The sequence below is a fragment of the Empidonax traillii genome, unplaced genomic scaffold (genome assembly GCF_003031625.1).
Source record: "Empidonax traillii isolate 1590-97213 ecotype Southwest subspecies unplaced genomic scaffold, ASM303162v1 scaffold902:size247835, whole genome shotgun sequence".
Lineage (NCBI taxonomy): Eukaryota > Metazoa > Chordata > Aves > Passeriformes > Tyrannidae > Empidonax > Empidonax traillii.
The window spans coordinates 99,749-122,149 of NW_020956095.1; the positions used below are offsets into that span (position 1 = coordinate 99,749).

Consider the following 22,401-nt stretch of genomic DNA (forward strand, 5'->3'; position numbering starts at 1 on the left):
CTTGCCCAGGAGTGCTCGGCAAAAGCTGCTTTTGCTCCACGTGGGACGGGAATGTCCGTCCCAGCCAGATGTTCTGCTGATGCAAAGCCCGACGGCCCCGCTGGGCTCCGCTTCCAGCGGCTCAGGACGCCTGAGGGCTCTGCCGGTCACCGCAGTCTGACCCCTCGCCTCCGGAGCTGGTGTAATTCCCGGTCCTGGCGCGGCGCTGGATCGCTGCCCTCCCGAAGCACAGCGAATGCAGCAGTCACGCCAGGTCCCCCCGCGCTCCCCCCTCGCTGCCCTGCAGGAGGCAGCTCATTCCCCTCCAGAACATTCCACCCATCCCGACCCTCCGCAAGGGGTTTGCACGGAGCTGGAGCATCCCAGCCTTGGGAAAAAGCAACACTTCTGCCTGGTCATGCCAGAGGAGGCAGAGAGAGTTGGGAGACCCTTGGAAGGGGAAACTGTTGCTCTTCTTTTCACTTCCCTGGGAGTGCCGGAGCTGGAGCAGATTAGTGCAGATGTTAAATTAACAGTGACAGCAAACAGTCACTGTTTATATAGATATATAGATGTATATCTTTATATCTTTATATTTTTATTTTATTTTAATATACCATTTATATTTATATATTTAAATATATATAATCTGTATACTATATAAAATACTTGTATAAAAATAAGAGGGAATTAATATAATATGTATTATATATATGAATAAAAAAGAGGGGAAGGAGATATATCTAAATATCTATAATATATATGTATAAAATAAGAGAGAAAGAAAATATATATAATATCTATATCATATATATGCATTAAAAAAAAGAGGGAAAGAATCTTTGGACAGCACAGCTCCCCACTGAGCAGGACTCACAGTCTAGAAACGCCAGCAGAATTCGTAGCCCCAAAAAGCAGCACCAAAAAAATTGTTTGGGAAACAACAACAGCTTCCAAGGATGGGTTTGGATGGCAGCAAAGGCAGTCAAGGAGCAAAGGGACATCCCCTGCTCCCCTCCCTCAGCTCTGACAGCTCTGCCAGCACCGCAGAGAGCAGGAAATAAGGAGAAAATTTGGGATTAGAGGAGTCAGGGATGACCTGTGAGCAGCAATTCCCCCCCACTGATGGAGAGCGTGTGTGCTGAGGGGTTCAGAGAGAGCCGAGAGCTGAGGGAGATCCCAGCAGGGGCTTGGCCAGGAATTCACTGCAGGAACAGCCTTTGCCTGTTTGTTCCTTCTCCAGCAGCCCCCGGTGCTCACTGGAGTCACCGTCTGACAAAAGGTGGCTGGAATCTGTCAAAGGAATCTGTCATTCCTGACCCGACAACCTGGTTTAAATGCTAAAAAGATCCGGATTACACAGCATTCCTCCTGCAGAGCTGCATTTCTGCCCTGCAGGAGTACTGGAATAGAATCCCACCATGGTTTGGGTTGGAAGAGACAATTAAAGGTCACCCAGTCCCACACCCTGCCACGGGCAGGGACACCTTCCACCAGCCCAGGCTGCTCCAAACCCTGCCCAACCTGGCCTTGGAGGCTTCCAGGGATGAGGCAATGCAGTCCCATTTCCAGGGTGGAGGCATTTCCACATTCCAGCCATTCCTGCAGTGAGTGTTTATTCAGAGCACTCAGCAAACACTGATTTCATTTAGATCAAGGATCTCGAGGGAATTTTGTCCCCTGCAATCCCATTGCCTGCACAGAGACCATGATCCTGCAAGACAAACATTATAACAGGAGCACAGGGTGCCCAAGGAAACCATGGCTGCCCCATCCCTGGAAGAGTCCAAGGCCAGGCTGGACAGTTTATGGATAACTGATGGAGATGTGCTCCCAAACATCACCCTTTTTACCTCCTGTGGGCATGGAGGTCACAACATCACCTCTTCTAAGAATCACAGAATCCCAGTATGGGATGGGAAGAGACCTTAAAGCCCATCCAGTTCCACCCCCTGCCATGGGCAGGGACACCTTCCACCAGCCCAGGTTGCTCCAAGCCCCGTCCAACCTGGCCTTGGACACTTCCAGGGATGGGGCAGCCACAGCTTCTCTGGGCAACCTGTGCCAAGGCCTGCCCACCCTCCCAGGGAGGAATTTCTTCTTCAAATCTAATCTAAACCTGCCCTCTGTCAATTTGGAGACATTTCCCCTTGTCCTGTCACTCCAAGGCCTCATAAAAAATCCCTCTCTGGTTAATTGGGGAAAATATGGGTCTCTGCAGTGGGAAAGGGGCTGATGCAGTTTGAGGTGCAGATCCCACACATGGCTGGGGAAGCAGCCCAGGAATGAGCTGCTCTTCCCCTGTCCATGTCAGGACCATCCCAGCCCCCTTCAGCTGGACACAGACTGAAGCCCAGGCCCTGCGCTTCTGCCACATGGAGGGTTCATCTCCCTGCCAACCACTCTGGAAAAACAAACCACTGTGCAAAGAGCTGTGAGGGGCTGGGACAGAGTGTGCAGGATCCCGTTAATTGCTCCCAGCAGGATTCCATCAGCACCACGGGGCTGTGGAGGAAGTGTCCCTGCTGCACTTTAATTGCTGCTCCAGAACAGACAAAAGTGTCACAGAGGAAGCAAAGTCTAAGAAAAGAAGGATGAAAAAAATCAGTCTAAGTGACAGATCCCTCTTCCCAGGTCAGCAGCTGAGAGGGGTGCTCAGAGGACTGGGAGGTGTTCTCGGATCATCTGAGGGGCTGAACCCCCTTATTGCCAGACAGGGCTGGCCCCACAGATCTGAAAATGTGAGGGAATATAAACCTGAGATAAAATGAGGATATTTGTTCAAAGATACAAAAAAAGAAGGCCCCAGAGCTGCTGCAAGGGTTGGAGCCCCTCTGCTCTGGAACCAGGCTGGGACAACTGGGGGGGTTCCCCTGGAGAAGAGAAGGATCCAGGGAGACCTGAGAGCCCCTTGCAGGGCCTAAAGGGGCTCCAGGAGAGCTGGAGAGGGACTGGGGACAAGGGATGGAGGGACAGGACACAGGGAATGGCTCCCCACTGCCAGAGGGCAGGGAGAGATGGGATATTGGGAAGGAGTTGTTGGCTGTGAGGGTGGTGAAGCCTTGGCACAGGTTGCCCAGAGAAGCTTCCAACCCAAGCCATTCTGTGGATTTCTAAGATAGATGCCAAGAAAATAACCTGGAAAATCTGGACTGCCCCAAGTTTGGGGTTGGTCCAGGTGCAGTTCTAGGCCAAGTGACCTCCACACTCCTGCAATCACTGACACACTGAAGAAGAACACACCCCTGTCCCAGCAGCACATCCCAGCCCTCAGCTGGGGTCAGGAAAACTCCATCTCCCAGCTATCATCCAGCACAGATTCCTGGGTCCAACTTTCCCAAGTCCTGGGATATCTCCTGGTGGACAATGCAGAAGAGTGGCCAAGATGAGCATCTGCCCCTCGACACCTGGCTGTTGAATTCTGCAAATTCCAAGTTGGAACCAGCTTTCCTCAGCAAAACTTCCACAAATCCCTGTTGGTTTTGGCTCTCTTTCAGTGTTTTGGGAACACGTGTGCCCCTGCAGGTGAATTCCAGGGCTGGGATCCTTGGCCAGGATGTTTGGCCAGGAGGAACCACGTGTTCCAGGACCATCTGGGGGGAAATAAAAACCTGCTGAGGTCTGGATTTCTCACTGACCATTTCCAGAGCTGAGTGTGAGCACCAGGCAGGGCAGGCTGAGGTGACACGTCCATTGGGGAGTGAGACAGAACAAAGGGAAGGAAATTTTTATGGGCAATTAATGAGTATTTCCAAAGACAGGTCGTTAAAACTCACTCTCTTCTTTATTCAAAGTCCCTTGGCTGCCTCAAGATGCTCTAAATTACCTCATCATGCTAAATTAGGAGAATTAGAAAATGTGGACCAAGCTGTGCTGACACAGGACTGTGGGAATGGCCTGGACATCACCTGCTCTGCCCCTCCAAAGCAAAGAGATCTAAGAGTCCAAGTGTCCAAGGCAGGTTGGAGCAACCTGGGCTAGTGGAAGGTGTTCCTGCCCATGGCAGGGGGTGGGACTGGATGAGCTTTAAGGTCTCTCCCCACCCAAACCATTCTAAGGTTCTGTGATTAAGAGCAGAGGGATTGCAGCAGTGGGGAGCTGCAGGTTTGTAGTTTCCACCCAGCTTTTCCAGACCTCCCAGAGGGCATCAAGGTCATCAAGTATGAGGAATCTGCAGTAGCCACACCCAAGAAATTTGGGATTGTGCCCAGCTCGGTGACCTTAACAATTTCTTTCCCTTCCCTGTGCCTCATATGGGAATAATGTGATATAAAATGTGTGGGAAGCATTAGAAAATAAATACTATCTACAACCAGCTGGTCTGGGAGCTGAGATGCTTGAGAAGAACTGAGGAGATTTGAATTCATTCTGCAGCTAATTCCTCATGGGAATTTGGGAGCATCAGCTTATGCTCCCTGTGCTCAGCTCCTCAGAGCACAACCACAGCAGTGAGGTTCACAGATAAGGTGATTAAAGCAGTCTGAGGACTTGCAGACTTCATCCCATCACTCAAAGAATGTGGGGCAAGGAGACATCTCTGTAACTTCCTGGAAATATTTGCCAAAGCAAATCCAGCCTTCAAGGTCTGTCCTCTCCGATGGATGACATTTCCACTTTCCACTTCTAGTAATTTCAGTGCTGGAGCTGCTCAGTAAATCTCAAAATGAAGAAGAAAAAAAAGGGAAAAAAAAAAAAGAGGAAGAAAGAGGGGGAAAAAATCCAACTCTGTCCTCACAAAAGTTTTCAAGGAAAAAGAAAATTCCCCTTGACATTTTCTCCTTCTGTGTGAGGGTTAAAGTGTGGGATAAGGAATTTCAAATAGAAATAACTTAGAGCTGTTTTATATCTCTGCTACCAGATGTCTAAATTTGTTTAGACATTTGGTTTCCAAGGTCTTTGATTTTTAGAAATGTGGCTTTCCATGGGGTGGGGGCCACCCTGAGTCCAAACTCAGCTGGTGGAAAAGTGTCTTAGGGGATAAGGAAAGGAGAGAAAAAAAAAAAAAAAAAACAGGAGAGAAAAGAGAGATGGAAAACTCCCACAGGAGAAGCAAGGGGAGGTTTCACGGCACAGCCTGTCCCAGACTCCACTGCTTTATATAATGGATCCATATTTTTGTTCAGGGCTTCCCTTTGGATTGCTCTCATGGCTTAATGGCAAAGACATCTGGGCAGGGCAGATGTTGCATCAGTGGGTGATACACTCACATTGCTAAATTTTAGCTACTCACGGGTCCAGGGGTCCCTGAGTGCTCCTTGTCTAAAGTCCTACATGGAAAACTACACTGGGGTGTGGGGAGAGGAAGGGTGAGGGTAATTCATGCCCTGGTGGGAATTGCTTCCCATACCCCCCCCCCCCCCCAACTGCACTGTCACCCTCTGTGCCAGCCAGAGCATTTGGAATGCAAGGACAAAGGAATATTCCTGAATTCCTGAGGTGGGAATAGTGGAGGGTGGGAAACTGAAAGGCAGACAATGGGTAAACAGAGTCAGAGAATCCCAAAATTATTTGGGCTGAAAGGGACCTTAAAGCCCATCCAGTTCCACTCCCTGCCACGGGCAGGGACACCTTCCACCAGCCCAGGTTGCTCCAAGCCCCGTCCAACCTGGCCTTGGACACTTCCAGGGATGGGGCAGCCACAGCTTCTCTGCCGAACCTGTGCCAGGGCCTGCCCACCCTCACAGCCAACAATTCCTTCCCAATATCCCATCCATCCCTGCCCTCTGGCAGTGGGAAGCCATTCCCTGTGTCCTGTCCCTCCATCCCTTGTCCCCAGTCCCTCTCCAGCTCTCCTGGAGTCCCTTTAGGCCCTGCCAGGGGCTCTCAGGTCTCCCTGGATCCTTCTCTTCTCCAGGGGAACCCCCCCAGTTGTCCCAGCCTGGCTCCAGAGCAGAGGGGCTCCAGCCCTGGGAGCAGCTCTGGGGCCTCCTCGGGACTCTCTCCAGCATCTCCACATCCTTCTGCTGTTGGGCCCCAGAGCTCTGGAGATCCACCTCAGGGGGCAGAGTTAAAGCTGTACAACAGCTGTACAGCAGCTGGTCTGCTGTGCTTTGAGAGGATGCCATGAAAACCAGTGCCAGGCTGCCCAACAAAACATCTCTGGTTCTCAAGAGGGAACAAAATCCTGATGTGTCTGATCCCACCATAAAAACAGCCCCACACATGGGAACAATAACAAGGAACACCCCTTGTCCCAAGGCTTTCAAAGAGCAGGAAGGGCCGTGTTTCTGCCAGAGATATTTAGAAAAATAGGAACTTCAGGAGAAAATAAACTGAAACAATGCAAAACAAAACAAAAAAACCACCCCAACTTTCAAGACAAGTCACTGGTGAAACAGCCACATTTGGAGAATGTCTCTGCCAGATGTAGAGTGGGATCTCTCCCAGACCTGAACCCCCCCATGGGATCAGATCCTGAGGACATCTCTGCTGTCCCACCACCGAGCCTACCACATGTCCAAGGCACCTCCAGAGCCCATCTCAGCTCCCTCAGCATCCCCGGGTGTTCCCTTGTGGCCATCGCTGTTGGTGTGACAGCACCAGAGGTGATGGCAAGTCCTGATGGCATCAGGAATGGGGAAGGATGTGTGGGAAGGCTCTCTTGGAGACCCTTCTCTCCTCCTATCCATCCCCATCCTCTCCCACACCATCCCTGGAGCTCAGGTCCTGCAGTGGAGCTTGAACTCGCCCAAAGCCCGGTTTGGGGGGCAGGGGCTCAGCCTGGCTCCAACACACTTGTCCCACTGGGAGCAGCTTTGTCCTCCACCTTTTGGAGGTGGGCTGGGATCATCCATGTCCCACAGGTTTTCTGCAAAGGGAATTTCAGTTTAAGGAAGAGATACTCCTGGGGTCAGGACCTGGGGACCGAGTGTCCTCTCCACACTGAGGAGGCAGTGTGGAGAAGGTTTGTGTTGTGCCCCTGTGTGCTGGGAAAGCTTTCCTGCCCTGCTGAGCACAGCCAGACTCCTCGGACTCCCATGGAGCTCCAGAGCCTCCCGTCACATCCCAGCTTTCTGGCTGGGGCTGTTCCTGTGCTGCAGCCCAACCCATGGAGCCCAGACAGCCCAGACCCTTTGCAGGAGCACCTGAGCTCCCCCAGGGCGAGGTTTGGGGTTGGGTTCACCATGGTGGCTTGGTTTGGTCTACCCGGATGGCATCCCACAGGGACGCAGCTGTAACTGTCCCCTGCCTGTGTCCCAACCTGTCCCCAGGGCTGTGCAGCTCCAGCTCCTCACACACCTCTCTGCTTTCCTTCCCCAGCCCACAGTGACCCAGAGGAGCCGCAGCCAAGGCCCGAGACCAGGCAGGAGCCAGCTGATTCCAGCGGTGGGAATGCTGCTGCAACCTCCAGCCACGAGGAACCCATCCTGCCCCCAGCCACAGCCCAGACCCTCTCGGGCACAGACACTCAGGCAGAGGAGACAAACCCCAGCCCCACCAACTCCTTGCCGTGGCCAGAAGCCCCCGAGGAGTGCCCAGCCCGTGCCCCCCAGGAGTGCCCAGCCCGTGCCCCCGAGGAGTGCCCAGCACGCCCCAACACCCTGGAATTCTCCAAGTCGCTGAAGAAGCTGGAGGAGGTGAAGCAGGCGGGGCAGAGGCAGAACAGCGAGCAGGTGGTGGTGAAGGAGAACGGGGTGGAGGTCAGTCCTGCTGCTCTCCCAGTGCTCAGCGAGGAGAGGAGGGCCCTGGAGTCCGAGCTGGGCAAGTGCATCGAGGAATTCCGAAAGATCAAGATCCCTGTCGCCTTCCCCAACAAGAAGAGGCAGTGGCAGAGTGAGCTGCTGAAGAAATACCAGCTCTGAGTGCCCAGGGGAGGATGTCCCCTGCTGTGCTGAGTGTCTCCACCACTGTCCCCTGGAGAGCAGGTGGCAGAGGTTGTCCAAACGCTCTCAAAATGAGGAGTGTGGGTTGCTCATGGAGCCCATCCAGCCGTGGAAAGGGTCACAAGCCTGTACCCACCATGGGAGGGATGCACCACATCCCCAGGGGCATAGGCATAGCTGGAGGGGTGGAGGAAAAGAAAGGAGGTCCAGGGCCAGAGCTGCCATTCAGCACATTTCTGAGAGTGAATTTTCCCAGCGTTTAAACAATAAAATATAGTCGGCGTGAAAACAAATTCCAGTCTCTTCACGGCTTTGGCGCAGATGGTTTTGAACTTGGCTCTTCCAAACTGTACAAGTGGTTTGGACACCCAGTCTCCCTCGATTGTTTAACCCCTTGGGAGTGGAGGGGGAGACCAAATCTACATTATTCTTCCTTTTATATGCAGCCAGGCCAGTGAAGTGTTTACAGGAACATGGAGAGCCAGAGCAGTGGGAGATAACACCAGGGCAGAGCTGGCTGCCAGCAAAAGGCTCTGGAAAGACGGAGGAACCATGTCACCCTTGCCTAGGACCTTCAATTCCCAGGAGACATGGAGCTTATCAGAGTAGAAGTGTCACGAGAGGGGACAAGCCAGAGGCCTCAGATCTGGAGTCTGTCCACGGCTGCAGTGGAGGCACTTCAGTAGGAAGAGCTGCAGAAGACATTGCTGGTGCCAAAAACATCTGGCAAACAGCACCACAGCTGACCTGGCAACTGCAGGAGCCCTGGCTCAGCCTGCTTCCCTCAAGGCTCGTGTCATGGGGATCAGGGGATCACAGCTCCTCTCACTCAAGGACACGTTCCAGCCAGGCCCTCCCTGCCTGGATCAGCCTCCAAGGGGCACTTCTGCAGGGGCAGGATGGTTTTGGGGGAAGGAACAGGAGGTTTGTTTCAGGCAGAAGGCCTTGGATGTCCTCCTGAATCCTTTCTGGAGCTCCTTGGTGGTACCCACCATGCCTGAGGGCACTGCTCTGGTGGCAAACAATAAAGCTCAAAAGAACTTTCCCATCTGAGTTCTGCACTCAAAAGGCAAGTGAACAACTCAAACTGGGCATTGGCCAACACAGCACTTGGACAGGAGTTGTGGAGTAGTTTGTCATCCTCCTTGGATGGTCCTATGCTCTTCAGGAGCAGCAGGAACCCCTCCTTGGGCTGGAGGAGTTCAACCCCCCCCACCCAGTCCTGCCAGAGGTGCCTGAAATATTTATACCCATCACACACAGGGCTCATTCCACATCACAGAGGGTTTCCACAGCCAGGAACAGCTGGCAAAGTGACTCATTCCTGTTTATCCTTCAATATTTGCCCTTCTTTGCTCAAAACAAGGCTCTGTTCAGTTTGAGTCTGGGAATTTATTGTCATTTATCTTCATGTCCCAGGAAATTCATATTTCTGTCCTCGAAGTCAATAGGACACAATTTCCTCCCAGACTCTTTGATCCTTGACATCAGTGAGAGCAATTTCAGGTGCAGATGTGGGAGGGGCAGAGCCTGAGTCACCCTGAGCACAGGGTTTGGAAATCAGGTCTTGTTTTTGCCTCTGACCCACTGTGGGAAGCTGGACACATCAGGCTTGGGCATTTTCCTCCTTGCCAGAGATTCTTCTGAAGGTGTGGGAGCAGGGCCTGGCTGCTGCAAGGACTTCTTGCTGTGAACTTGGTCTTGGTGCTGGCCCAGGAGAGTCAGAGATCACCAGGACACGAGGGAATAAACACCTTCAGCTTCTCCCCTCGATTTATTTTCCACAAATACCTCAGCTTTTCTTGAGCAGCAGGAAGCCATTAATTACCCAGTGACAGTGTTCCACAAGCATCCCCTAATTGAATGCCATTATCCCTTAATTCATTAAATACCAATTAATTACCAGGAACATGCAGCAAATGCCATCAGCTACTTGAGACAGAATAATTTAAAACCTAGGGAAGGCTGGCCCAAATAATAATGACCAGGGATTGTCCAGCAAAGAGAACAACAAAGAGCTCAGTGTCATTTCCCTCCAGGCAGGTTGGGATGTGCTTGTGGGAAAAAAACCAACCCTTCCAACCCACAGCCCTCCAGGAAAGTTCTACTTTCCAAGCATGGCCTCAGCTGGTTTCTTCTGGCACCACCCATGGATTCCAGAATGTCCCAGTAGCTCCAGGCTCTTTCCACTTGTGCTGAGCCTGAGGAACTGAGGTATTTCACAGGCACAAGGTGAAAGCAGTGGTTGCCTCACCTCGCTACGTAGTGTTTGTACTCGGTGGGATTTTCATCCACAGGATAATGCACAATTTGGACTTTTCTTCCCAATCCGACAGTTTTATTCCCATGGAAGAGTAACACTGGATTCTCAGTGGTGAGATGTTTCTGCCCAGGGAACAGCCCTTCCCCAAAGCACCCTCTGAGCAGGGGGACACAGGGACAGGGGGTGAGACGCGGGATTTGCCACCTCCAGAGTGAAGCTTGGGGGTTCTGCTCCTTGTCCCAAACCACACGGGGCAGGAGCAGATCCAAACACCCAGCTGGGCATCCCAATTTGTAGGGTAAGACCCCCCCCAGCCACCATGGTCTGGGTCCTCTGCTCCCTTCAGGAACCCTGATTTTCTGAGCCCTGTGCAATGAAACTCCATTTCTCTTCTTTTTTTGGACATTTAGGGGCAAAACTTCCTCACAAACAGGGAAAATATTGCAGCCCCTCAGCTCATGGCAACAACGGGACAAAGGCAGAAGAGGTCCCTGAGGTCTCACAGCTTAGAAAGGCAGCAAAGCCTGGCATGTTCCAGCTTTTCCAGACATCCTGGGAAGTGGAATGCTCCTGCTCAGCCACGCAGGAGTTAAACCGTGCCGCGGCTCTGGCTCCCCTGCCAGCCAAGCACAGATAATAGCCTTTCTCAGATGAGGCTTAATGGCCTGGAAGGAGGGTTGTAAATGGATTATATTTTTATTTTAAACTGGCAGAAAAGCTAGGAGCTCATCCAGAGAGGAGAAACAAAGGCACATGCATGGATGGAAAAGGCAGAAATAACTGGAATAACTGGGGTTCCAGAATCACTTCCCTGTATAAATATTTCCGTTTCTAAAGGTTGGAGGTTCTTCATCTGAGCCAAATTCCTGTGTTCTTATCTTGCCCGGAGATCCTCCTTGTGGGGCTGCTTGGGAGCTCACTCTGCCTTTCCTCAGGCATCAGGAAGCTCCTGATGCCAGCAGGAAAATCAGTCCATTTAAAGAAAAAGTTGAAGCTGGGACTCAGGGATTTTATCACCCTCCCATTCCCCCTCAAGGGGGCTCTTCCCTGGCAGACCTGCCTGGGCTTTTCCCTGCCCCACCCCAGGCAGCAGGGAAGGGGGTTGGGGAGACAGAGAGTCACAAGGAAGCATTGGGGTTGTTCAGGTTCTCCTCTGCTCTGGAGCCAGGCTGGGACAGCTGGGGAGTTTCCCTAGAGAAGAGAAGGATCCAGAGAGACCTGAGAGCCCCTTGCAGGGCCTAAAGGGGCTCCAGAAGAGCTGGAGAGGGACTGGGGACAAGGGATGGAGGGACAGGACACAGGGAATGGCTTCCCACTGCCAGAGGGCAGGGATGGATGGGATATTGGGAAGGAATTCCTGGCTGTGAGGGTGGTGAGGGGCTGGGATGGATTTCCAAGGGAAGCTGTGGCTGCCCCATTCCTGGAAGCGTCCAAGGCCAGGTTGGAGCAACCTGGGCTAGTGGAAGGTGTCCCTGCCCATAGCAGGGGTGGAATGAGATGGGCTTTAAGATTCTTTCCAACCCAAACCATTCCATGATCTTCCAGTTCTACTCAGCATCTCCATCTGGATCATCTCTGGGGTGTTCCCCATCCAAACCATTCCATGATTCTGTGCTGTCCCCTTCTCTGTGATGCCACCCAAGCCACAAGCCCCGCAGGGCTGTATGAAGAGAGACTGACTGAAATGTTTATCACCCAGAAAACTTGAAACCGCTTTTTTTTAATTTCAAAAAAAAAAGAGTATCTGATTAAAACGGTCTGTTGTGCAGCCAGCAAGGAGGAAAACCTGCTCTGGTTTAACACATCCGGTGATTTAATTGATCTAACGATCCCAATGTTCTCCCAGAGGCATTCTGCAGCCTGAATGATGTCAAATAAACTCCTTTTTTTCCTCTTCTACAATTAATATGATTTATGTCTGTTTTTTCCAAATACTGGTAGATTAAGATCAGAATCAATGAACTCTCTGGAAAGTATAAATCAGAGAAGAATCTTGGATTAAAAGGTAAATCCCAGCTGGGACCCACTGGTGGCTGACAGGGCAGGCTGAGGATGCTGAGGCAGGGCTGGAGGGGCAGGAGAGCTCAGTGGGGACCCTGGGGTTGGCCAGATTGGAGGTGGGAGGGAACAGAAGTTTCTTTCCCTTCCCACACCTGTAGTCCCCTAAGTTTTTGACACCACCTGACAGCAGGAATGGGATCCCATTCAGGGGCGGACTTCGGGAATGATGGATGGGCCTCATAAGCAGAGAGGAAAGAGAGAGATTGTCTTCTGCATAAAAGGGACTAAATCACTTAGTTCCTATTTTATTAACACCCAGAAAACCCCATGGGACTTTGCCTGCCTAAGGAAAACTTATTATGAGCAATATAACAAACCCCCATCAGTTCCAGGCACTTCAGGGAAATTAAGCTTCTTGTTTAGTGCCTTTTCCATGGTTTTTTATTAGGGATAAACAGCTTGGATCTCCCAGGAGTCTCTTCACCAGGCCAAGGCCAACGCTTCTATCTGTTTCAGAGGGGCTGTGCTTATTCCTCATTCCAGCTGGAATTCCTGCTCTCCTCCCTCCCCATTTCCCCACAGAACTGGTGCTACACGCAGGCACTGCCTGTGCTCAGCCTTGGAGCCTCATCCCAAAGGATCCCAGGAGGATATTGCTTGTGCCAGATCCTCAGGAGTTTCCTTCCTAACCTCTGCAGGAAAAATACCTGCAGGGCAAAGTGAGCTCAGCCAAGCCATGGTGGGGGCACATCGTGGGTGGTGGGAAAGTCACCGAGGATCGACAGAGATCCCAGCTCCTGGTTATATCCATTGTCATCCTGGCTAATGCACTGCAATCCCACAGCAATTCTATGTCATCTACAGAAAAAAAAAAAAAAAACCAAACCAAACAAGGAGATGCAGTGGGACCCACTTGGCATTTAAAATGCAGGAGCAGCCACACGCTGGGGCTGCAGCGTAATTAAATAATGCTGCCTTGGAACATGAGAAAGCATTTATTGAGCAAGTCAGGAAAACTTGCCAAGAAGTTTTCAGCAGAAGGATTTTCCACCAGAGAGGGAGGAAGGCACAAAAAAACCCCTCAAACATCTCACAGGAATCCACTGGGAGAGACAGAAATCAAAGCAAGGCTTGTCACACCCCCAGTGGGGAGGGCTGGGGTCAACATGTAAAATCAACACAGTTTGCTTGGACCTTATTGTCTTATTTCATTTACTTGAAGATTTCTGTTGCAGAGAAACGTGGAGTTTAATATTAGCTGGCTGGGTAGTAACATATATGTGTTAAATATGGGAGCTGGAGAGGGACTTTGGACAAAGGACAAAGGGACAGGAAAAGAGGGAACAGTTCCAAACTGCCAGAGGGCAGGGATAGGTGGGATATTGGGAAGGAATTCCTGGCTGTGAGGGTGGGCAGGCCCTGGCACAGGGTGCCCAGAGAAGCTGTGGCTGCCCCTGGATCCCTGGAATTGTCCAAGGCCAGGTTGGAGCAACCTGGGCCAGTGGAAGATGTCCCTGCCCATGGCAGGGGTAGCACTGGATGGGCTTTAAGGTCCCCTGCCCTCCTGGCTGTGTGACCCACCTTGGCTCCTCTTCCTGAGGGGACCAGCCCTGCTTTGGCTGCTCCATGAGGTTTGGGATCAAGTGGGTGATTCCAACCCTCCAACAGCTGCACACCTGAATCCTTCACTGGAAGCATCACCAGGAGTTTGTTTTTTCTTGGAAGTTCTTCACATCTTTCATAAAGAAAAAAGGCATTTTCATGACTGAAATCAGGGGGGGTTTTGTCCAGCTGAAGCAGGAAAAATAATGCAGCCAGTCATACTTCCTGCATTCTCCTTAATCAAATCATTCTGGGATTGTGTGATTCTCTGATACAGATTAATGCAATGTTAACATGCTCAGTGATGTATAACTCAGCTTTTACCATGGCTCACCTTCCTCAAGGGGAGCACCTTTGTTTAGAAAATACACTATGGAATATAGAGAATATAGAATATAGAATTATAGATTATAGAATACAGAATTTAGAGTTATAGAATATATCCCAAGTTGGGAGAGATCCATGAGGATCATCGAGTCCAACCCCAGGCCCTGCACAGACACCCCAACAATCTCCCCCATCCCTCAGAGCGTTGTCCAAACCCTCCTGCAGCTCTGGCAGCCTTGGGGCTGTGCCCACTGCCCTGGGGAGCCTGTTCAGTGCCAACCACCCTCTGGGGGAAGAACCTTTCCCTGAGATCTACCCTGAGCCTGCCCTGACACAGCTCCAGCCATTCCCTGGGGGCTGTCCCTGCTCACAGAGCAGAGGTTGGAGCTGCCCCTCCTGAGGAAGCTGCAGACCCCGATGGTCTCCCTCAGTTTGTTCCCCCATCTCCGTAATTTGTCCAGGTCTCCCTGCAGGGCTTTTCTGCCTTCAAGGAGTCAACAGCTCCTCCCAATTTAATATCAAATACAGTTACTGAAACAAACCCCTTGGTGTTACCAGGAGGAGGCCATGTGGTGTTATGGAGTTGACCAGAACACTCCTGTTCTCCTTCTCTCCTGATTTCACCTTGGACTTTGTCCTGTTTTACAGCAGCACAACCTGAAGTGCCAAATGTGACCCTGCAAGTCACGTTGGTGTCAGGAAGCTCAGAAACATGAGGAGCTTCTTGGGGGAGCAGCTTTGGAGCTGGAGGTGCTCCTCAACCCCAAGGATGAACTTCTCCAGAAGCTCCTGGGAGCTGGCAAACACTCCCACCCCTCTGCCAGCTCTCCAAGCACATCTCCTGGATTTTCCCTGAAGGACTTGATGTCTCCTTTGTTCCCCTGGTGAACTTTTGGAGTTTATCGTAGAATCATGGAAAGGAGCTTGAAGAGTCTGCTCATCAGCTCAGTGGTGTGCTGGTCATCCCTTCAACCTTTCTGCTGGGGAGGAACATTCCCAAAGCCCAGCCCAGAGCTCTCAGTCCCTCTTTTTCCAGATATCAGCAGCTGCCCTGGACATGACCCACCCCAAAACCTTCTCATGGCCAGAAGCTGTGCTGAAATGGGTGTCCTGGGCACCACAGCTTGATCCTTGCAGGAAACTCTCCTGTGCCAACTGCACATTTGGACTCCAACACCTCTGGGGTCACTGAGTGGATTTTCCAGGCAGGGGATTATTGGAGTCACATGGAATTGGGGCCTTATCTCCCCTGCACATTCCCTGCCTTGGCACTTCTTGTCCTGAATTTTCAAACACTGTTCTTTGAAGGTGCTACCGAGGAAGAGATGCAGAAAGAAAACAGTCTGAGATGTTTGGACTGACCATCCCTCTGATGAGCCAGGAGAACATTTGCTCACCACAGAATCATGGAATTGTTTAGGTTGGAAAAGCCCTCTGAGATCATAAAGTCCAACCATTCCCCCAGCACTACCAAGGCCACAAGTGCCATATCCCCCTCTACCACATCCACACAGCTCTGGAGGAGTTCCAGGGCTCTCTGCATCCTGGTGCGAGCTGGTGGTGGCCCTTGATCCACTGAAGCAGCAGCTGGACCACTGGAGACATGAGGAGGGCCACCAAACCAGCTCTGCTGGCCACCAGCACCTCGGATTCAGGACATGGTTTATGGATCCATCTCCCCCCAGCCAGGGTGCAACTGTTCCGAAGAGAAATTAAATAGGTGGTGGGAAAAGCTCTCCAGGATTCCAGCCTGAGATGGATTTGGTGATCTGGAACACCTCTCCCACATCTGCCTGCTGGTTCTCGTGCCAGACCTGCAGCCAGGACAGGATGTGCTGGGAAGGAAGCAGGTCACAAACCACATGTGGAGCAATGTCTTATTTGCCAAACCCAAAGTGATTGTTCTTACAAGTAAATATTGGCCATGGCTTCACCTCAACCAATATTTACTTTGTGAATCACTGGAAGTGAAGACAATGTCGTTCACCTGCTGTTTCTACTGATACTTCCTTCTTTTTAGTTCGGGGAGAAGTTCCTAATTCCAGGCAGTGGTGAGTTCATAAAGCTTCAAAATCTTTCCTGGAATGCCTTAAAGGGACACTGTAAAATACCAGTAATATTATCTGGAATTCTGTTTTCAAGACAAATGAAAATTTCACTTGAAGTTTCATGAGCAGAATGCGTTGCCTCAAGCCCAGTGTTTACTGGAGAGTGAGGGACAATACTGGTTCCCAGAGATGAAGGAATTTCAGAGATTCCTAAAGAGATCCCACTGAGAATTCAGACCTACACAAAGTGTTTGCTTTCAGTCATTTAAACTTATACTGGATTTTATTCCTATTTATTTATTAAGAATAGCAGGATTTATTCTTGTTTGTTCCTCTGATTTCTGTTTTCACTCATTTTGACACAAGCCTGGGGTTGCTCCTTTTTCTTTGGTCTCCATCTGTGCACAGATGTGAAAGGGAGGAGATCCCATAAATGAATTCAGGCCTCAAGGAGAACCTCCCAAGGTGGCAGCTCATCCCATCATCCACAGAAACCAAAAAGCTGGGAAAAGTGATGAAGAACTATCTGCTTGGCAGAGTTGGAGAGACACCTGGAGTCAAATGGCTCCGGAAAGAAACCCACCCTGAAACCACCAGACTCAAAGATGTGTAGAAAGATGGAATTTCAGTCTCCTGGGATAATTTCATTGGGTTGGGTTTTTTTTGAGATAAGAGAGGAAACATCACAACATTTTGCTGAACAAACATGGAATGTCTTTGGGAAATGCTGAAAGAATCTCTGAACAAAGACTGTTCTCAGAGAACCCTGAGTGTGCCAGGGAGAGGTTTGGAGCCAAGAGCCTGGATCTGTGTTCGGCTTCTCTGGCAGGAAGATGGGATGGCAAAGGGATTGAGCAGATGGTGGAGGCAGGAATAAAAGAGAAGCCCCACGGAGAATCCTTTGGGCAGGAGGGAAGAAAACACAGAGGGGATTTTTAGGAGAAGAAAGGTTGGATTTTTTCTGCACGAGTGACCCAGACAGAGAAAAAACTGATCAGGGTGGGGACAAACCTCAGGAGGATGGATGGGGATGATCTTGGAACTACAGACTCCCTCCTTTGGCAAACAGGCCCCTGGGGGAGCAGGGCTGGGCAGGGGGGATACCTGGAGAGGAGGTATCTCTGCTGGGGGGGGTCTGGAGGCTGGGGCAGCACTGGGGCAGCCTGGTCCATCCCACCACCCAGGGCACAAGAATTTGGCCTCAAACAGCCAAAGGTCTCACCACCAAGAGGCCTTGGGCAAAGCCACAGCACGGGAAGGACACAAAGCACTGCCAGGACTGAAGACTTTATCAGGAGAGATTTAATTCCTCCCATTAAACTCTCCTTATCACCGGAGTCTCCTGTCACCTCAGGTGCTCCTGCAGAGCAGACAACCATCAGCAGCATCCATCTCCCCAAACTTCACGTGGGAAATCACTGCCTCTAAATATTCCAGGTCTCTCCTGTGTGTTGGAGACTGCTCTGGTTTCTAATGCTGAGGGCAGAGGGAGGATCTGCAGGAGACACTGGGGAATTTTAGGGCTCCAACAGACAGGACCAACTTCCCCAAAGGGGAGAGATGAAATGATCATGGAATCATGGAATGCTTTGGGTTGGAAGGGACCTTAAAACCCATCCAGTCCCACCCCTGCCATGGGCAGGGACATGTTCTGCTATCCTGGGTTGCTCCAACCTGGCCTTGGGACACTTCCAGGGATCCAGGCGCAGCCACAGCTTCTCTGGACAACCTGTGCCAGGGCCTGCCCACCCTCACGGCCAACAATTCCTTCCCAGTATCCCATCTAACCCTGCCCTCTGGCACTGGGAAGCCATTCCCTGTGTCCTGTCCCTCCATGCCTTGTCCCCAGTCCCTCTCCAGCTCTCCTGGAGCCCCTTTAGGCCCTGCAAGGGGCTCTCAGGTCTCCTGTGTGAACAGGCAGAGAGAGCTGGGATTGTCCAGCCTGGGGAAGAGAAGGCTCTGGGGACACAAGAGGTGTCCATGGACCTCCCTCTTTCCATGCGTTTTCTCCAGTGAGCAAAGCCACCAACAGCAGGGGAAGACCAACTCAATGGCTGCTGCTCTGCAGTCCGTGTTCCTAAATACTGGATGAGCAGGAGAGAGGCTTTCCCAGCCATTTCTCCTGTCAGTTTAACCCAGCCACTGCTGGAGATATAAATAGCAGCAGGGTGCTCCTCCCCTGCTTCCCACCCAGCAGGGCTGGGGGCTGATCACAGGGACAGAGGCACAATGAACCCACCCTGAGTCCTTTGGCTGCTGCTTCCCAAACTTGTGCTTTTCCCTGGTCCAAGCAGCAGCTGAGGTTGGAACATCACCCTCCTCAAGAGGCTCCAGGGTTTCCCCGAGCACAGCCTTTGTTCAGGACTGGAGCTCAGAGATTCTCTCTTTCAGCATTTCCCAAAGACATTCCGTGTTTGTTCGGCAAAACCTTGTGATATTTCCTCTCTTATCTCAAAAACAAAAAAGCAACCAACCAAACAACAACAAAAAAAAACCCAATAAAATTATTGTCATTTCCCAGGAGACTGGAATTCCATCTTTCTACCCATCTTTGAGTCTAGTGGTTTCAGGGTGGGTTTCTTTCAGGAGCTGTTTGACTCCTGGTCTATTTTCCTGCCACTTCTGTGCCACTGCAGCAGGATCAGCTCCTGCCTCTGCCCACAATGTTGCTGCTGTGCCCTGAGTCAGAGAGGTGAGAATTTCAATGATGTTTCTTGGAAAAATCCATTTTTGTCCAGAACAAGCGATTATTGCCAAATAACAGCAAGAGCTCAGCACTCTGAGGCAAACAACATCTTGGAAAATCAAGCACTGACTGTGCTCTGAAAGAGTTCCAGCCAGGAATGACCAGATCTCCTTGGACTGGCCCCAGGTCAGGCTTTGGACACCCCATGGCAAAGGGATGCAGTGAGAGGTGCAAGGCTTAAATTTGGGTACAGATCCCCTGCTTGGGGCACTACAGCATGAGCAGAAGGACCAGAGGCACAACTGGGATGGCTCTTCAGGCCTCCTAGAAGAGAGATGGAGGGAGGAAGGGAAGGAGGGGGGCGGGGAGGGAGGTTGTTCTCTCCTGCTGTTCCATGTTAAGCTGCCACCTCGGATTTCATGCTTGTGGAAGCATGAGACAAACAGCTCCCAGCAGCAGCTGAGGGCAGGAAAACACCCCCTGTGCTGCTGTGAGGAGCAGCCTCTGCTCTGTGATTGCACCAGAGGGCAGGAAGGCACAGGAGCATCCCTCCCTCTGCTCCAACTCAGTCCGGAGAAGTGCAAGTGCCAACGGATGGGGAGAAGATTGGTGTGTGAACCCCTGTGCCATCCCAGGGGAGGAGCTCTGAGCGATGTGTAGAAGCAGCCTGTAAGCTCTGCTTTTTATTAATAAACATCAGTTAATGCTAGAGTGTTGACATGATCCCACATCCTGTAGGGACCTGTACCTGCTTCCCAGCCCTGACAGACGTGCCAGAGGCAGAATTCCCATTCCAGGCAGCAGGATGTGGGTCTGGGCTCTGCTCAGGAATAACTCAGCCATGCCCAGCTTGCATCAGGAACCTCTTGTTCCAGCCCCTGCCTCCACAGGTCACAGAATCCCAGAATCACTGAGGTTGGAAAAACCCTCCAGGACCATGGAGTCCCCCCTGTGCCCAGTGCCCACCCTGTGCCCCTGCCCAGAGCACTGAGTGCCACGGCCAGTCCTTCCCTGGACACCTCCAGGGCTGGGGACTCCAAACCTCCCTGGGCAGCCCCTGCCAAGGTCTGACCACCCTTTCCAGGAAGAAATTCCTCCCGATTTCCAGCCTGACCCTCCCCTGGCACAGCTTGAGGCTGTTTCCTCTCATCCTATCACTTGTTCCCTGGGAGCAGAGCCCAACCCCCATGGGCTCCTGTCAGGGATAAGTTCCAAATCCACATCCCAGACACACAAAGTGCTTCCCATTCCCTCTTTAGGGCAAAGTTGCCCAAAAAAAAAAAAAAAACACATGGAGCATCTCAAGCTGACTTTGTGTTCTGTGGGAGGGAAGTGCTGGGAGCACAAAAGGGGCTCGCTCGGGCTCTGCTGGAGGTGTTTGCTGGGAGGAACTGGAAGAACTGGGTGGCCTCTGGGTCCCTGTGGGCTCTGCTCTGTGTGGCCAACTCCACCCACACCAGAAGGTACTCCCTGGCAGGAGTTCCCCAGGAGGGAGGGTTGGGGATGCTCTACATGCTCTGGTCTCCTGATTTGGGGTCTCAGTCTCTAACAGGAGTCAGGAGCTGCTGGAACCACCCAAAATGGGCTTTCCCTGGGCTGTGGTGGGCTGCAGACCAGCCCCAGGCATCCAGATTTAGGAGGAGTTCCTCTTTGCTCAGCTGGGTCACACCATTTCTCCACACTGGCAGTCCCGAAGCCACCCTTGATAACGATGGGCTGGGCTGACCCTGATGCAAACTGGGGTGCTCTGGGGTGGGGAGGCACAAAATCACCACGACATCCCTCCCACAGGGCCACCATTCCCCTCACCCCCTTGGCTGGGCTCTCCTTGATCCATTATTACCAAAAATTTGACAAATATTCATAATTATACCCCATAACATGAGCCCCAAATCAGCAGGAAGGTGGGATTTGGGATTTCTCGCCACGCTCACACAACCAAGGAGATGTTGGAGGTGCCTGCGGTTGTTCCCCTTGGCTGCTCTTTGTTTGTTAATGAAAAGAACCAGTGAAGCCACAATGAACACTGTTGTCAAACACCACCAAGCCTTGATGAGTCCTCCATGAAGACTGGGGGCAATGGAACCTGGTCTCAACCCTACAACAGCTGCATGCCTGAGTCCTTCACTGGGAGAATCACCAGGACTTTGTTTCTCCTTGGAAGTTCTTCACATCTTCTATAAAGACAAAAAAAATATTTTCTGACTGACATCAAGAGGGGTTTTTTTGTCCAAGTAAAGCAGGAAAAATAATGCAGCCAGCCATTTTATCCCTCAAAAACAAGGGCATTTTGTGTCCCCAGACACCATTTTGTCCCTGTTTCCCTTTCAGAGGCCATTTTATCCCACTTTTCCCTCAAAAATATTAACATTTTGCCCCAATTTCCCCCTCACAAATGCCATTTTATCCCACTTTTCCATCAAAAATGTCACCATTTCTTCCCCAATTTTTCTCGAGATCCCATTTTACACCCATTTCCCCCTCACAAATGACACCATATTTGCCACTTTTCCCTCACAAATGGTGCCATTTTGTCTCACTTTTGCTACTTTTCCCTCAAAACTTCTCCCAAAACGCCATTTTATCCCTCAAAAATATCCCCAGTTCTCCCCAGTTTCCCTCCAGGACACCAGCAATCACTACTTTCTTATGAACCTTCCAGCTCCATCCCTGTGTTCCCTCCCTGGCCAGGTGCTCCCCCACCATCGGGATCGGGGTGGGAGCAGCAGTTTGCAGACACTCCCCAAGGAAATCTCTTTTGGGGTGTTATGTTTATAACACTGTTGGGTTATGTTTATAACTGTTGGGTTTCAGTCATGGGATAAAATGCTTTGATTTCTGGGCTTCTTTCTGTTGCAGAATCAGCTTTGGGTTAGGATTTTGGGGGGATTTTATTAACCCCACCATGTTGGGGCCTCTGGTAGAGGTGTGGGTTGGCCTCTCCTGGACCATCTCCCCTGGACTCTCATCCTCATAGGAAGGATATTTTTAGGAACAAGTAACAGCATTTCATGCAATTCCCTGCTCTGCCCTCCCACTGCCGAGTCAGAGGAAGAACCAAAGACTGCAGAGCCCCCACCAGGTCCCCTGAGCTCCCTTCAACTAGGACATATCAACCACTTAATGAATATAGATAGATTTCTATGAAAAATGCATGATGAATGTACATCTCCTCTCAGGAAAGGAAATGTGCATCTCTTCCAAGCCTGGAAATGCACCAGGACGTCGAGGGAGGTACTTGAAGTTCACCTGAATGACCTTGTGCACATGGAGAAATGATTCTGCTCATGCAGCCAAGGCCTGGAGAGCTCCTTGCTGCATCTGAAGCACCATCCCAGAGCGCTTTAGTTTGGAAGGGACCTTAAGATTATCCAGTTCCACCCCCTGCCATGGGCAGGAACACCTTCCACTAGCCCAGGGTGCTCCAAGCCCCATCCAACCTGGCCTTGGACACTTCCAGGGATCCAGGGGCAGCCACAGCTTCTCTGGGCAACCTGTGCCAGGGCCTGCCCACCCTTACAGGGGAGAATTCCTTCCCAGTATCCCATCTAACCCTGCCCTCTGGCAGTGGGAAGCCATTCCCTGTGTCCTGTCCCTCCATGCCTTGTCCCCAGTCCCTCTCCAGCTCTCCTGGAGCCCCTTCAGGCCCTGCAAGGGGCTCCAAGGTGTCCC

At 51.4% G+C, this 22,401-nt stretch overlaps 1 long non-coding RNA gene across 1 annotated transcript in view; it reads right to left on the minus strand.

Annotated features, from left to right (window-relative positions):
• LOC114067340 overlaps nt 1-5,570 on the minus strand; it is a 7,111-nt gene extending 1,541 nt beyond the window's left edge. Inside the window, exons 1-2 of the long non-coding RNA XR_003573378.1 lie at nt 5,464-5,570; nt 1,249-1,251 (exon numbers count right to left, since the gene is read on the minus strand). This is a non-coding gene — a long non-coding RNA (uncharacterized LOC114067340). The remainder of the gene's footprint in view (nt 1-1,248; nt 1,252-5,463) is intronic.
• Nucleotides 5,571-22,401: the final 16,831 nt, after the last annotated feature.